The 16121-nt window shown below is 38.3% G+C and overlaps 1 long non-coding RNA gene across 3 annotated transcripts in view; it reads right to left on the bottom strand.

The window, feature by feature from the left end:
• The window catches only part of LOC117826446, a 47051-nt gene that overhangs the window by 20025 nt on the left and 10905 nt on the right, over nt 1-16121 (bottom strand). For all 3 annotated transcript variants that reach the window (XR_004634044.1, XR_004634043.1, XR_004634042.1), the window contains exon 2: nt 14036-14236. This is a non-coding gene — a long non-coding RNA (uncharacterized LOC117826446). The remainder of the gene's footprint in view (nt 1-14035; nt 14237-16121) is intronic.

Genomic DNA, 16121 nt, shown 5'->3' with positions numbered 1-16121 from the left:
ACTTTTTAAGCCATGCACTGCATCATGCCCAAAGGGGACTGTCAGCATTGGACCAAGTGTTCCTACGATACGAGCAAACCCAGTACTCACAATATGCATACAGGGACTTAAGTATGGACTTTCTTATCAGATCACTGCCCACCCACTGCTCAAACTCTGACAGGCTCAGTGTTTAACTCTCCTCAGGGTGTGATCAATGCAGGTCAGACACACAGGAAGCATCTGAAAGGTCAGAGAAGCAGCTCCTTGTCGTAGGAAACACAGTATGGATCTCCTGAGATATTGATCCCAGGAGAGCACCAATGTCAGAGAACTCAACATGTATTCACTTATATAATCCTTACAGCTATGGATGGGCACTATATGTGGAGACTTTTCTGTAAATCTCAAACAGCATGGCAGTTCTACAGTTCAAGTATCACCTAAGACAGGCTCCTTCTGGCTGATGGTCAATGAAACAGACCTACCAACCCAACAACTTCACCACTCGCCAAAGTTCTGATTTTCATAATTCAGGAACCAAAGCACACTCATTCCCTCTGTTCATTTGTGAGCTCTCCAAGGCACAAGACATTCTGGTTTAGTTAGATTCTCTTAGGTGCCGTGTACAGATGGTAAGATGTGAAGACAGAGACTCTGAGCTTTGTGTCCTGAAATCAGAAATCCTCCCATGCGAACAACAAGCACAGAAGAACACAATGCGTGAGAGCTTGGTTTGAAAAAGGAGCTTTAAAGCTACGCCCGGACAGCAGACTGCACCTGCATATCAACAATATTTACTTGTTGTTGGCTTGCTAGCTAGAATATGTATTTGTTTTATGATGTAGTCGTAATGTGAACCTGAATTCCTAAATGTCTTGCCCCTGAAGCATTGTTATAACTAGGTTTGCAGCCACAGATGCCGCCAGTGTTTCAGTTTAACTAATTATGTTGTGTATTTAAAGAGTGACTATGTTAACTGGTGACTTTCAGCAAAATGTGTTTCTCATAAGTGCCTTTATTTTTTAATTAAAGACATATCTGATGGGTACATCATAATAAAAAATAAACTAGGATGAATTCACAAAGACTCTGTGTTTCACTGTTGTAAACATGACAACCAAAACACTGGTTGCTCTGATGATCCTGTCGGAATTGTGGAATATCCGATCACACGTTTCACCTCTCCTCTGAAGTCTTTCGAAGGAGAGGTGAAACTTCTTCAAGAATTCATACTAAGTCCAGCCACCTTTTCAAATCAAGCTTTGAATTACTGTGACCTGGATGACTGAGAACCTTCACAGACACACTGTAAGTTTGTCTTTCTTGGCAAACTGATCCATTTATTTTCTATAAAGTATGATCATATGTAGCTCAAGCGAAAGTTCAGACAAGAAGACTATAAAGCAATCACAACAGTTGTTTAACTCTCCTCTCCCTCGTTCAATAGCTCACCAGCTGCATGCTCCAGAGCTGTCATTGGTTAATCAGCGGCGGCTGTCATCCAATAGCTCAGTGGCATGCCCTTATCATCAGCCTTTCAACTTTCTGCTGTCGTGTCTCTCTCTCCCGCTAGTTCCTTCTTGCGTTGATGGTGCGCACCCCTCCACCTCACTATCTCCACCTGTTCTCCACAAGTCTTCATATCCTAGGCTTCATCAACCACCACCACCAGTGTCTGGACTCTAGGGGGATTTCTTCTGCTGCCAAAGTCACACATCCTACACTCACAAAATTATTCCCATAGAGTCCTTACGCCAAAGATTTCTTTCAAGTTTCATTATTCATTCAGTTGTAATAAATAACCTTTAATCTACAAATTGTGTCTCTCCTGATTGAAATAAAGCTTATTAATCAGTGTTATTAGACAATGACTCTTCAAATCATTCATTCTTTGATTATATATCACTGTGCTTTCTGTAGAAGCTGCCTTAAAACAAATTCACAATCATTGGAGTTAAGAAGTTGCTTTCATGTATTATTCTGTCTTTGCTATATTGGATATCATATCCAAACAATTTCCTCTGCTTACCTTCCTTTTAATTATTTTATGATCAGCACTTCAGGGCAACAGCACGGTCAGGTTGCACAGATTTTGAAGTGTAATGGTAATTAGTTTAGTTATAATATATTAATTGTTCTTGCCTTTAGTTCTGAATATTTGACATTAGAAAGAAGTGCACGACTACATGTTAACTTTGGCTTTTTAATGATGTAGTGGTGTGACATATTTAGTAATTGTTAATGCTTTACAGTTTTTCTCAATCGATTTGGTACATTTCTCGAATCAACCTCAACATTTGCAAAACAGTAAGTGCATTTCTCAAAACAATTCGGACAAATAGCAAAACACCATGGATCACCTGCAGAAGCCAGTATCTTGCTCAAAATCCTTAGTTCATCTCTCAAAAGTAAATATCTGTGTCAATGAACATGTCAGTGCCATCAGAATGACAAGTCCTTGTGTCATTGTGTACGGATAAGACAGTCACATTGCTTAGTCATGTTGTCAATATAAAAGTGTACTCTGGAGGGACGTTCTGATGTAAACTATGGCTAAAGTTTTGATGACAGTTATTGTAAATTGTAAGTTACACCTTAGTGTATGGGGGAGATTGATTGCAAGAGACTGGACAAGATTCACATTTACGCTTTTACTGTTTGTGCTTTAATTTGTTGACAGACCATGTCATTGTAATAAAGAAAGAAAAAGACAGCACTGCATAGCACAAAGAAAAAACAAAAACAACAAAAGTAGAAATGTGAACATAGGGGAAACAGTACATGCAGTGCTGTAGGAATTACAGTGCAGTGCAGTCTTCCTACACCTCCTGACGTTCCTGTCTGTTGGGCCTTCGTTACAGAAAGTCAAGATTCACCAGGGAGCAATTTACCAATTCACGACAGATTTAGAAAAAAAGTCTAATGGAAATGTACAGAAATATGACTGACATATTCTGACATGTTCAGCCATTTTGCATGTGAAGGCTTATGCGATGAACAAATGCCTAAATGTTGTGGAGGGTGAGACTATTCAACAGAGACTCATTATAATACATTTTGATCAACATGACATAAGCACTTCATAATGTAGGAAACAGCAGAGAATTGTACATAATCATTTGCATGGATGTACCAAAACATTTGCAACTTGTTTAAAGAAATGAGAAACTGCTTTTTTGATGTGCACAAGTGACGCAATGATGTGAAAATGGAACAAGTCGTTTTGAGAATTTCAATTCTGATCTGTGAAATGTACCAAAGCGACTGAGAAAAACTGTAATAAATTCCATACCAACATAAACCTGGTGGAGGAAATGTTCTGGAAATATTACATTCTATTGTACGTGTAGATTCATTACGTGCATTAACCTGAACTTAAATCCTGGAATTACAAATTCAACATTACACTTCTTTCAGACATGATCCCCGTAAAAGAATACAACATAACAGCCTGGACGACACAGCAACACAACAAACAACAAGCAGGGAGCCTTTCATATAATAACAGCCCTGCAAGGATTGATTTATGAATAAAGGCACTCCAGGTAGCACACAAACAGAGGAGATAAACAAGCAGGGGACAGGGTGGAGGATCCTCTCATTAAGACTGACAACGATACAGAGTGAGTAATTACTTTTAAAGAGATAAATCAGGGAGGTTAGATAAGAAGCAGACACTACCTTGAACAGGGATGTGCGGACAGAGTAATTGTACTCCCCTCTGTTTTCAGTCATCTCAACTTAAATTAAATTATTCAAAGCTCCAGCAGGAACTATATGTTTGTGTTGATTCTGGCACCCCCTGTGGACAAAACAGGAACTATTATCTCTTCACTGATTTTGTCCCGTGCATAAACTGTGGTGTTTAAAAAAAAAAGCCATCCCACTTTAACTCAACCAGTCCTGTGACTGTGCCAAAACTCATACTGTGTTGTGGTTTGTTATTGCTTTGTGTCTGTTTTCTTCAATTTGGTCGCCGTCTCTTCCACTCAGCTCTTTGTGTTTTAACATCCCTTACAGTTTCTCTACATCTCTCGTCTCCTTTTTTCAGGTGACTGATCAGCCATTAACCACGAATGTAAAGTTCTGTGCTCATTCCAGAGTGTTAGCAAAAATATTCTCTATGTTGTCTATTGACGCTATAGGAAACTACAGTTTTTGCCACATCGTCAATAGGAGGAGGTGAAGTCATATACTTTATAAATGTGCTGGACTTCTTTCCGTGGATTGATTAAGTATGATGTGTGTGATCCGGTTGTTGGCATCGCTCTTCCCATTCAGAATTTACAACCATTGTTAGCAACCAGAATCAAGTATTCAACACAGCCTGGTGATTAGTATGAAAGCCTGGTAATAACAGAGAAATAACTTGTCTTGTACCTGGTGGTATTGTTTGCTTTTGTCATTTGGGGACATCAGAATGAATTGATTTCAGTCTGTTTCATCAGCAGCTAAAAACTCCTCACAGGAGCTTTAAATCAAACACTAACATAGGGTGTTTCTGCAGTGACTTTATGTGTCAAGTTCAAACAAATCACAAAAAGAACCCTCTGTAGGAAACTTTGAAGTGACAGGGTATGAACAATGAGGATTATCCTGTCCATGTTCATTGGAATTGTGTTGCTAGGTAACAACTTTCAGTTCAATTTATTTCCTGTCAGTTGTTGATATTAAGAAAGAGCTCGACAGGAAATAAACCCAGACCAATTTAGATGGCTGAATGTGAAAACGTCTATAAAATGAATCAGAGGGCGTACCAAACATACAGGGGAACTTTTTCAGAGAGAGCCATAACCATCAAACCAAATAAGAGCAGTAATTACCGAGGTCCATTCCACGCTACTTTATGAGCTTCCACAGAGAAATCTTATTTATCATCATTATGTTATAAACATTAACATCTGCTGACCAACAGTTTGGATGACTTTAGCTGTCAGTGTCGACCTGACAAAACAAAGGGATTAATATGAAATCATATGCTAGGCTCTATGGGGAGTGTGAAATATCTTTATTGCTTAAAGCAGATTTCTGATCATTTGGATTATCCCATGTGAAGCTACAAATCATTCTGACAGCTGTGAGCTAATCCTGTACAAGAGAGACATTGCCATACCACAGGGTGTTACACCGGGCTGTATTTAACAGAAAAGAAAGGCAGGGGGAACAGGCAAAAGAATAAATCATAGATACACATCTTTACACTTTATGATTGATCCATTTTCTTACTCAAAAAAAGCAGAAGAAAGAAAATAACTGAAATTAATGACATTCCAGTGAAATGTCTTTTTCAAAAGCAGGGTTTTAAGTTCCAATTTCCAACCTAATTGAGAGCAGAAGTTGGTTTAAAGCATCAATTCAGTTTCGATCCAGTCGAGGGTTCTCTTATAAAATCGAAGCACGTCCGAGGGCAGTGGAAAACAGTTTGAGTCCAAGATAGAGCCGCAGACCGATGTCTCTGAAACAAGTCAACTGTGGTGATGAAGTCATTAAAGTTAACAGCTTTTGGAAACAGGGAACACTTAGACTTCACATTTAAAGCAGGACTATAACAAGATAAGGCTTAGCCTCCATCAAATGTCTCCCTTTCTATAGAACACTTTATGATTTGACTTGTTTCCAGAAAAGAGAAGAGTCTTTTGATTGTTGTAAGATCTTAACATGGTTTCGGTTTAAGAGTGCACCACAGCTTATCATAGTAATGTTGTTTTTGGTATAAAATCCTTTTGGATCTTCATGAAAATGCAGTTTTTCCTCTATCCTGCTATTACCCATTTTTCTTATTCATAGAAAAAGAAAAAGTTGCACAAAAAGAATAATGAAACAGCTGGAACTACTATAGACCTGGCTGCCACGACAAAGCTTCCAAAATCTGCCAAATTTAGACCATTAATACAAAACCAATTCAGTTTGGACAAGACAATCTTTGGATTTTACATTCTTCTACATTTACTGTCTGCAAAGGTCTTTTTTCAATGACAAAGGCATTTAAAAATAAGAATATAAAGTGATGTGTTGGGTCTAAATTATTCAGATGACAAATGGTTTGAGCGGCATTTAATAAACTATGTTATGAATTGTCACATAGCATTAATTGTCAGTAAAGAATTGACTCAAGGTCTGGAACAACTCAGGTTTATTCTAAGTCCACCTTCAGCACATACAGCTGATTGCATAAATTATTGATTGCTTAATTATGTTTTTTTCTGAACATATAATAGAGAAAATAAGTACAGCAGTACCTTGAGGGACAGTGTTATGAAATATCCTGGGGACAAATTAAACTGACATTACAAGGGCTGGAATGAGATATAAAAAAAATTAATCAACTTTTACACATACCTTACTGCAGAATTAAATTGAACAAGACCCACCCTTGAGTGAGCTTAAAGTTTCCATTTGGCATTCAGTCAATTAAAGTTGAGTCACTTTTATCTACATTAACCTTGTCAATTTGCCATTTTCAAAATTACAATGGGCCAAGGACCGTACCTTATGGAACCACATCAATATTCACTATCTGATGATGAGGATAATTAATTTAGATGCAAAATGTACAAACTAAGGACAGACTTATGTTCTATTCATGATAATTTGCATTAAATGGCCTTACAGTTGTTTCCTTGGTCTGGCTAATATAACTTTTTAGACTGATCTCTTTCTTTTGTTGCAAAGCAAAGATAAATGTCCTCCACTTTCTGCAGTCAAATGTATCAGTCCTCGATAATCTTTGCCATGGAACATGAATAAAGGCAAAGGTGACACCTACCCCCCAGTGGTTTCAGACATAGAAAAAAACGTATTCAGGGATAGTGACTTTTCATGTTAATGGTCTTGCATAATCTGTTAGGTCATAAAAAAACATCAATGTTGAATTCAGTCTGTTTCACAACCAACTAAAACTCCTCGCAGGTGCTTTAAACTGGTCCACCTTAAAGCATTCTGAATATTTTTCCAGTGAATTAGAGAATTAAAAAACCTTTGAAGACTACAATAATCCTTTGTGTATAAATGATGACTGTGTAGTGTTTAATGGCACACTAACATGTTGAGGCGGTTATATCCCTGGAGAAATAACAGCGTATATATCTTTAAATGCATGAATCCCCACAGTTGGAGTGAAACCATTAGCCTGACATAAAGTTTGAGATACTGTATAACACAAGATTAAAGACTTTCTGAACCAATAATGAGTGAAAATTTAAAAAATAAATACAACAGCATCAAAACAGCAGTACAGCTGCTAACACGTCCTCTCATTTATTCAGACCATTACTCTATAATGCCTCCAACAGCTTATATTGACTAAAAAACATGAACCCATGAACAGCATAAATGTCACAGCCCCTCCAGCTGTTACAGATGATCAAAGCTACAGTAAAGTCTGGTCTGTCTGCACACCAAAACAAATTACTGAGCCCAGAGGCAGCTATCTCTGGAGATGGTCTTAGATATTTTATGGTGGCAGATAAAACAGAGGAAATGGAAGCAGGCTTCACCATTGAATTTTGTGTAAAAACAACAACTTTGTTGTAAACTGGGAATCTGTCAATAGATAAAGAAACTTTCATCCTCTGGGTCATGTCTCTACATTAGTTATTTTAATTTTCAATGTCACTTGTTCCCAGGTTTATATTTCTTTATTTGGCTGCACTCCGTTCCAATCATCCCTTATCTGTGTGCACAGCAGCTAAGGGTTCATCTCTCTGAATGAATGAGCTCAATAAAGCTGTCACAGCCCAGACTTGTTGACTCTGTATTGACTCAGGTTACAGCGATCCATCCTTTTTATTAGCTTCACTTTCGTCTCAGATTTACAATGTGATGTCCTGCCCACACATGACATTACCGTTAAAATACAAAGTCACTTCACATTGTGCGCTTGTTTATCGCTCTACTCAGAGGTTGTTGCTCTCTGTAATTTCAGATGAAGAATTCAATATTTTGTGTTTTATTATTTTATAAACCATGATCTACAACCTATGTCCTGCTCTGTTGTTGGATTATTATCTACTGGTTGGCTTCTTAAAGCATCCATAACAGAAATGTTCAAGAAAAAAGAGATGACTGAATGATGTTAAAATATGCGGTGGTCTCCAAATGGACTGTCTGGTCTGTAAAACAAGACTCAGTAATAGAACAAGAACTCAAGGAAGGACATTCAATACAAGGTTATATATAAATAAAAACTTAATCTCTATTTTTCTCTTTTTTATTCAGAATCTGTAAGGGTTAGACCAGATCATTTTATCAGACGTGCTCTGATTTTCATTTTAGGGTCATCCATTACTTTTCAGCCCCAACTGTCTGCATTCAGGAAAACCTCTGGGAGAAATAAGGATTACAACCAGGGATGTAGACTAAATGCTTAAACATTGTCACCCTCGCTAGTTGGCACCAGAGTTATTAGTCTGTTAAAGTAATGATCAATATCTGTTTTTTTGTTGGCCTGAAATGCCCATCAATAAAGACTTAAGTACCAACAGTGCTAACGTGACCTCCTATTTGCGACTCTGAGAACTGGATTGCACTTCTTTTAACACTAGTTGCAAAGCTTCTGTCTGTTTAAACAGGGAACAGATTATTATGTGAGGTTGAATATAGGCAGACACATCAGTAAACAGAGGCATGCTCCATACTGCCCACTCCATATTCAGTATCCTTATATGAGTTTGAGCTCCAGTTCATACCTGAAATATACACGTGAGGTATGAAGCAGATATTCACACAGAATGTTGAGTTTGAGTCCTTTGGGTGAATTTGGTATGAGATAAATGATAAAGGGATGACTGTGGACAGGTCCTGGGAGGGCAATTCAGGCTGTTAGCTCCTACAGCTGTCGGGACAGGTGCGCTAAGATCTTTGACTGACAGCCAAGCACGTCTAGGCATAGACGTACAGGCCCCTCTTCCAGATTAACTTTCTGCTGCTCAAGCCTCAGAGATTGATCTGTGCCAAGGACTGCCAAGGCCTTGGTATGGGTATAGTAAAAAGAGATTGGATCTATTCTTTCAAGGAAAGAGCTCTCAGGGTGGCAGGACAGGGAGCATGATAAAAGAAATATTGCACATTTATGAGATCACTTACAAACATTGTCTGGAATGTGCTCACACACACAGACCCTTTAATTTAGAATCACACAAAATCTGTCAGGGTAGTTTGATTGAAAATTCACAGAACCCTTGATAACATGCAAAAGTGATTGTGCTCGATGTGACTTTTATGCAAAAAGACGTTTCTGTCTTCAGAGGCATGTCACATTTCATAAAGGATAGCTTTTTGTTGCATCTTAATACAAGTAAAAAAACAGCAGAGTGCATGTGTTCTCAGCAGAGTTATACCAGTGACAAAATGCTTCATTGCTTGTCTAAAAGTTAAGCCTTTCATTATTTGTATTGTCTTTTTCTCTTACATTATTTATCATCAGTTTTTCCCTTTTGGGTAATGGAACCCAATATAGTTTCTGAATGCAACTGCATCAATCACAAGTAATGGCAAATGGGTTTTTGAAATCACTCAGATTTACCACCCAGTAAGTAAGCTTAAGGAGCCTCACAGTTGTTCCAGCAGAAAAGCCATTTTATAGTCTACTTTCCTGTTCATTGATAAATGTCCATGACCAATTTCCTTCAAAAGGGGCTAGACATTATTTTTTGGCACTTATTTAGCTGGCTTGTAAACAATGCTAAACTCTTTATCCTCACTGCAAAACTTTTACCTGCATTCTTTAATCAGCATGCCATGATATTTTAATTTTCTCCTGCATGAACTTTAATCATTGCTTTGGAAGCTCCTGTGGGATATTTCTGTTTGTGTTGATTTTGGCTCCCCCTGTGGTCAATGAGTTATCTCTTATATCTTTGCTGGTCTTCATATGTAAAAATAAACAGTCAATCATCATGAGAATTTGCTTCTCAGAAAGTAGTAAAAATACATTTGTTTCTCAGTGGGCTAGACACCTACCTCCTCGCAATAGTTTTAGCCATTAAAAAATTAAAATAAAGCAATTTTCTGTCTTTTGATGATGGTATTGTTTGCTTTTGTTGGTCATAAAGAGGCATAATTGATAACTTTAGTGTGTTTTATAACCAGTAAAAAAAAATCTTCATAGGAGCTTTAATGTGCTGAGTTTTATGACTGCTGAGTTTCTTTCAAAAGCAACTAATGTAGCGAGAAATTTGAGTTTTTCTTTGATCATTTTATCACCTTAAAATATGTTAAGCAGGAATTACATAAATACTTCTTTATTACAGAACATGTACCCATTTCCTCTCTTTATGGTGCTGAAGCTGATATAAATTATTAGCTTACATCAGCATAACAACACGGAATGGGTTGAGTAGGCTAGTTTGGTACTTTTGCAAATTCAGTCCACCTAGCAACTTCACTAAAGCTCACTAAGTGATGTTTTTTCCCTCACAGAAATGTAAAAGCAGCACTTTCAATTTCTTCAGGCAGTTTTTTTTTATGATTCAAATGATTTCCTGTTGTTGTCTATTTCAATGCTAAGCTAAGCTAATTGAACCCTGTCTCAAGCTTCAGACTTTGCATGAAGGTGGTTTCTCTTCAGGTAATTCCTTCCAAGATAACTTTTTCCCAAAATATTGGACTATTTTTTACAGAGTCAAGATAGTAAGTTCTTTCTTTAGCATAGCTTCAGTCTGTTTCATTCCTGGCATTGTTCCCATTTTTAATGTAAACAAGAAAATGGCACTTTGACTTAGCCGTAGTTGCAGCAGAAGTTACATGTGACTTGGAATAAGCACAATGAGCATAACTGAAAACATTCATGGTCTTTGACTTTAACACACAGTAGTTATCGCATCGTCTTTATTTATCATGCTTTCAACTTGGCGCTACATAAGACAAACATGAGGACTGTTGATCTACACCTGAGCTTTTTCTAAAATATCTCTCAGAATTTATCCTTGGTTTTTTTTCAGACTGTCACAAAATCATTCCATCAGGATCGATCCTTGTGATTCAGCTGACAGGTGTTTACAGAGAGGAGCCTTCACACTGTAAATTCACACAGCAACCTGTCTCCTTTTTAATGGTCTTAAATTAAATCAATTAGACATTTATGTGAGGCTCATTCATGTTCCCCGGGCAATGATTCAATAGTGTTCTGGAAACGAGGCGTGACTGACCTTTAAGACAAAAGTATTCAACATTCACTTTCTGCAATTGACTCCATGGTTCAGATAATCTGTTTGGCACTTCCTGAAATATCTAATTGGGCTTACAACATCAGAACACTTCGAAGAGTGTCAGGTTACAAAACAATCTGCAGACTGAACTACAGTAATTAATGTCCTGTAATTGAGATGATAATGATACAAATAAGATTAAAGCTGAATGTCAATATGGCAGCCATGCTTTTTTTGTATTTGAGTAGATCAGAATGTCACTGAAAAAAATAAACCCCTTAAACTAGCAGTCACCCTGTCTAAAGTGAGAAGACTTTCCAACCCTGCCAGCTCTCCACAAGGTTGATTTACTGTAACAGTATTGCTGTTTTCCGAGAATGGATGACTGTAACATAATAGAGGAGAAAAGCTGTTAAGAAGTGACACAGCCAGGTATCCCAGCATGCCTTGAGCAGCAAATCAGATGCTGGCACTACAAGCAATGAGAGCTAATAGTTCCAACAGTTGATAGCCGACCACTTTCTATGCAAGTGAACAACACAAAGCAACAAAGCAAAGCCGAGTAATGCTGGTTTTTGCTATTTCCTTTCATATTTAGACAAGCAAGGCAGCATTAAGTATCATGTAATAACACAATTTAATAGTGATAATGGTTTTACGGGATGTGGTTACGAGTAAGGATTATTTGCTTCTGACAACCAATCAAATCAAAACAGAAAGAAGTGCTGTCATTATTATGCCATAGACAGGACACTCGTTTACAGTATTTACACGGTGGCCATTTTTATTTGACATCATGCTTTGAGAGCATCAATAAAAGTTTTTATAATGTACTGCTGATATTTTCCAGCTTGCAACTTGTGAAAGTGTAATTAATAGAAAAATATGTTTATCACACATATTTTGAGTAAAATGAACAAATCTGATAATTTATTAACTGTCGTTAGACGACAATAAAGACTAGCACCTGCTAGCTAGCATGGATGTTTGATGTGTTATCCAACCATATACTGTATAAAATATGGACGTAGTATCCGTGACGTCACCCATCTGTTCCTAAGAGCTGTTTTGAAGCAAATCGACGGCAGCAGCCATATTGGTAATGCGGAACTCAACTAGGCAGAGTGTGACGTAGTGTGAGTCTCTTAGCCAATGGCTGTGTGTTCCCGACCGGGAGTCACGTCAGTCATGTCCTTATTTGGGCAAAACTCATAATCTTAATATCTTCTTAACCGTCACGTTAGAAAAAAAATCACCCCCCGTACAGTGTGTGCCGATAGAGAGATTAGTGTTGTAGGGCCAAGCCGTTTTTTGAACCAGGCTGTAAACATGTTTATTAATGCTGCAAAGATCGTCTTTTTCCCATTCATGTCTATGTGGTTTCCGGTGTTTCTGCAGCCAGCCTCAAGCGGATTTTCGATGTATTGCAGTTTATATCACTTCCGCATTGGCTTCATCGTTTGAGACCGGAGGTTTCCGCTTGTATCTAACACAGTAAAATTCCAAGCCAACATAACTGTTAGATGCTTCAGCACATTGATTACTAACAAGCAACCTATACCAGCTAGTTTAAAGAGGGGTTATGATTTTTTCAGGTGTTATACTGTCCCTCTCGTACCTCTATTGTAAGGTTTCATGATTTACAGCTCTTTAAGAGCCTCGATTCACAAGCCCTCTCTCCTCTGATTGGTTAGCCCTCCAGAGGCCTGTGGGGGGCAGAGCTATGGGCAGATCATTATTGCTGGGGGGTGCTGTTTCGCTTTGCCAGCACAAGCGGCAACCTCTGGTCTAAAAATGTTCATCCAATGCAGAAGTGCTAAAAACTGCAGTTCATCAAGGATCCGCTTGAGGCTGGCTCCTGAAGTACCGGAAACCATATACACACCAATTCAAAAAAGACGATCTTTACAGCAGAAATAAACAAGTTTACAGCCTGGTACAAAAGACGACTATAGCCTGGGTAGCTCATTTCTTGATCGGCACACACTGTATGGGGGTGAATTTTTTCTCTAACACTGCAATTATGAAGATATTGAGATTACGAGTCTTCCAATGAGAGGTACAGCTGACTTGATTGGTAGGAGGGAACACTGTAGCTGTTGGCTAGGAGGCTCAAAGCCTGCCTCTTTACGTCACAATAGCTCGACAGCAGCATATGGCTCCTGCAGACGATTGGCCTCAAAACAGTGCTTCAGAAACGGATGGGTGAAGTCACGGATACTACGTCCATATTTTATATACAAGGAAGGCCTTGTATGATGACGTCATCATTTCAGCAACTATCTTGAAGGTCTTGTGAATACCTAGCGATTTGAAAATTTGCACATGGTTAGTTAGGACTTCCAACATTGTTACTTTATGGGGAAGTATAATACTCCCTCTTAACAAAAAAAAAATAGATAAGAAAAGTGTAAATTTTTTGCTAAAAGTAGTATAAGCAAAGAAGAGGCTTGATGCTAATACTAGCAAGTTGTTGGGTGGCTACTGAGTTGACAATTTTTTTTTTTTGCTTGAAATATTGTCAAATGTCTCTCCAGATTTTTGACTTGTCCTCTAAGTTGGTGATCAATCAGAAAGTGCTGAAACACTATCTGTCAGATTCACCACATTTATACAGCTAACAACCTGAAACACAGCGGCATGACAGCATTTGAGCGTCCCACCCTGAGTGAAGTCAGAGGAAAATAGACGCTGTGTGAATACGGTCAATGTTGACTAACAGCCAGACAGCAGCCTGCTTCAACACACCAGAGCCAGACTCTGAACACAAACTCACTTTAGCTTTCTTGCTTCACTCTCCTTCATATCTAACTTAAACAAACATGAACACTTAGCTTGTGGAAGCGTGTTGCTAACTTCAGTTTGCAGACCTGAAAGAGCACCATGTTTAAAGCATGTAAACTTACCTGCATTAGCACTTTGGGTGGCTTCACTGATGATGTGTATGAAGACTTCAGCACCACTGCTAACGTCACACTGTCAGCACATGGCTTCTTAGCTTCACTGCAGGTTGTTAGCATGACTCTCTGCCCTCTGCATGTGCTCCTGACTGGAGCTCGGCCAGCTGCTGTCAATCAAACCCAGACAGATATACTCCCCTCTAGTTGCTGAGGGAGAAAAAGGAGCATTTATGACATTTTTCTCAGGACAAAAAATTAATAAACAAATATGGACTGTAACATGGACATTAATTTTACAGCTAAGGAGTAACTCCAGGTGAATTAATAACCTTTAAGGCTATGGAAATCTATACAATTTTTCTCACTGTCATAATATATGGAATCCAAACATTTCCTACTTAAGATGACAGATTATATTACCAGGGAAACTTTGTGTTTTCCGGTGCATTTTAAATAAAGTTTTAGGCTTTAACAGGTTTTGTGCAAGCTGCAACCTCTGGTCTGTAGAAATGGAGCCAATGGCAAAGTGCTGGAACTGCAGTTCTTTAACTGTCCACTTGAGGCTGGCTGCAAAAGCAACACCTCAAGACCACCTCTTTGCCTCTTACTCGGTTGACCACAAGTTAGATTGAGTCAGCATTTCCAATATGGCTACCTCCATTCAGAAACCAATGGTTGACATCACTGAGAATGCCTCCATGCTTTCTACAGCCTATGGTTTTGTGCACAGAAACACTGAGTACTGGGCAATCTGTGGGTTGCTAGTAGTTCATTTATCAATAAAAAGAAGAAATGATTGGAGTAAAGGTAGATTGGAGATTAAGTAAATCCTGGTACACCCTGGTGTTTTGCTTCTTCAGACTTTTATCATCAGTGTGTGTTGTATTACTAATGCTAACTTAGTTTTATTTGTTTACCATTCTTACCAATCTGTGTGCTGTATTTATTAACCATCGTCTCACTTTTTTTTTTAAATGCATGGTTAAAACATACAGATTAATTTAGCCCTGTGTGTGCTATGCTCATCTGTGAATATGTTTTGTACTCGTGGATAAATAAAGAAGTGAAGCTACGGGGCGCTGGTGGCCTAGCGGTCTAAGCGCCCCACATACAGAGGCTATAGTCCTCGTCGCAGGGGTTGCTGGTTCGATTCCCGGCCGGTCAACCATTTCCTGCATGTCATCCCCCACTCTCTGCTCCCCACATTTCCTGTCTCTCTTCAGCTGTCCTCTCAAATAAAGGCAAAAGGCCAAAAATATAACTTTGAAAAAAAAAAAAAAGAAGTGAAGCTACTAACATTTAGTTAGAGTTATTCAAAGATAGAGGACACTATCGTGAAACTAAAATATATAAAATCTTCTTTATTGTCCTTTTTTCCCATTTTTTTCTCAAAACTGATCACAAACAAATGATTTACTGAGGAAAAAAGTTCAGCCTAGTTTGACTTTAGTGAAAAGTTAAAAATGGGGACTAACGGGTGTTGAAAGTTTTAACTGAAATGTTTCCTCCATCATCCTTCCACTTGTGAAAATCTTCCGTTTTTTAATATGCAATGATGGTTCTTTCAAAAGCTGACTCATCTGAATTATCCGCACTGAAAATACAAACAAGTTATTCAATCAATGTTGTTTGCTAGGCTAACAAAAGTAACACATGGGTTGTCAATATTCAGTATGAATGTAATTTGCCAAGAAAACTTTTCAGATATCAATTAAAAAAGTTACAAATAAAAATCCTTCCACAATGTATTTATCTTGTGCAGATTTCCATTTCAGAAGTCTTCACAGCTGTTCTTTACTTTCCAGACCTGTAGCTGAGACAAAACAAACCTCGCCTGTCACACATTTTTCATAAACATAATCAATAGGCCAGGAATAGCAGTTGAAGGTGAGCCACACCGATCCATCTTTCTCAATCATGTTTTCCTCTATTACCCCTGGGGTCGATAGCTCTGCCTTTAGAGGCAACACCAAAGTTATTCCCACTCTTCCCCCCGAGAGTCACAGCATGGAGCTGAGGCGCAGAGAGGAGGCTAATGAATGTATTTGTCATATTTCTAATGGCTCACTATATCACCACTGCACCTTAGCTG

The sequence above is a fragment of the Notolabrus celidotus genome, chromosome 15 (genome assembly GCF_009762535.1).
Source record: "Notolabrus celidotus isolate fNotCel1 chromosome 15, fNotCel1.pri, whole genome shotgun sequence".
Lineage (NCBI taxonomy): Eukaryota > Metazoa > Chordata > Actinopteri > Labriformes > Labridae > Notolabrus > Notolabrus celidotus.
The sequence above is the reverse complement of the archived record's forward strand: the minus strand, read 5'-3'. Positions and strand labels throughout refer to the sequence as shown.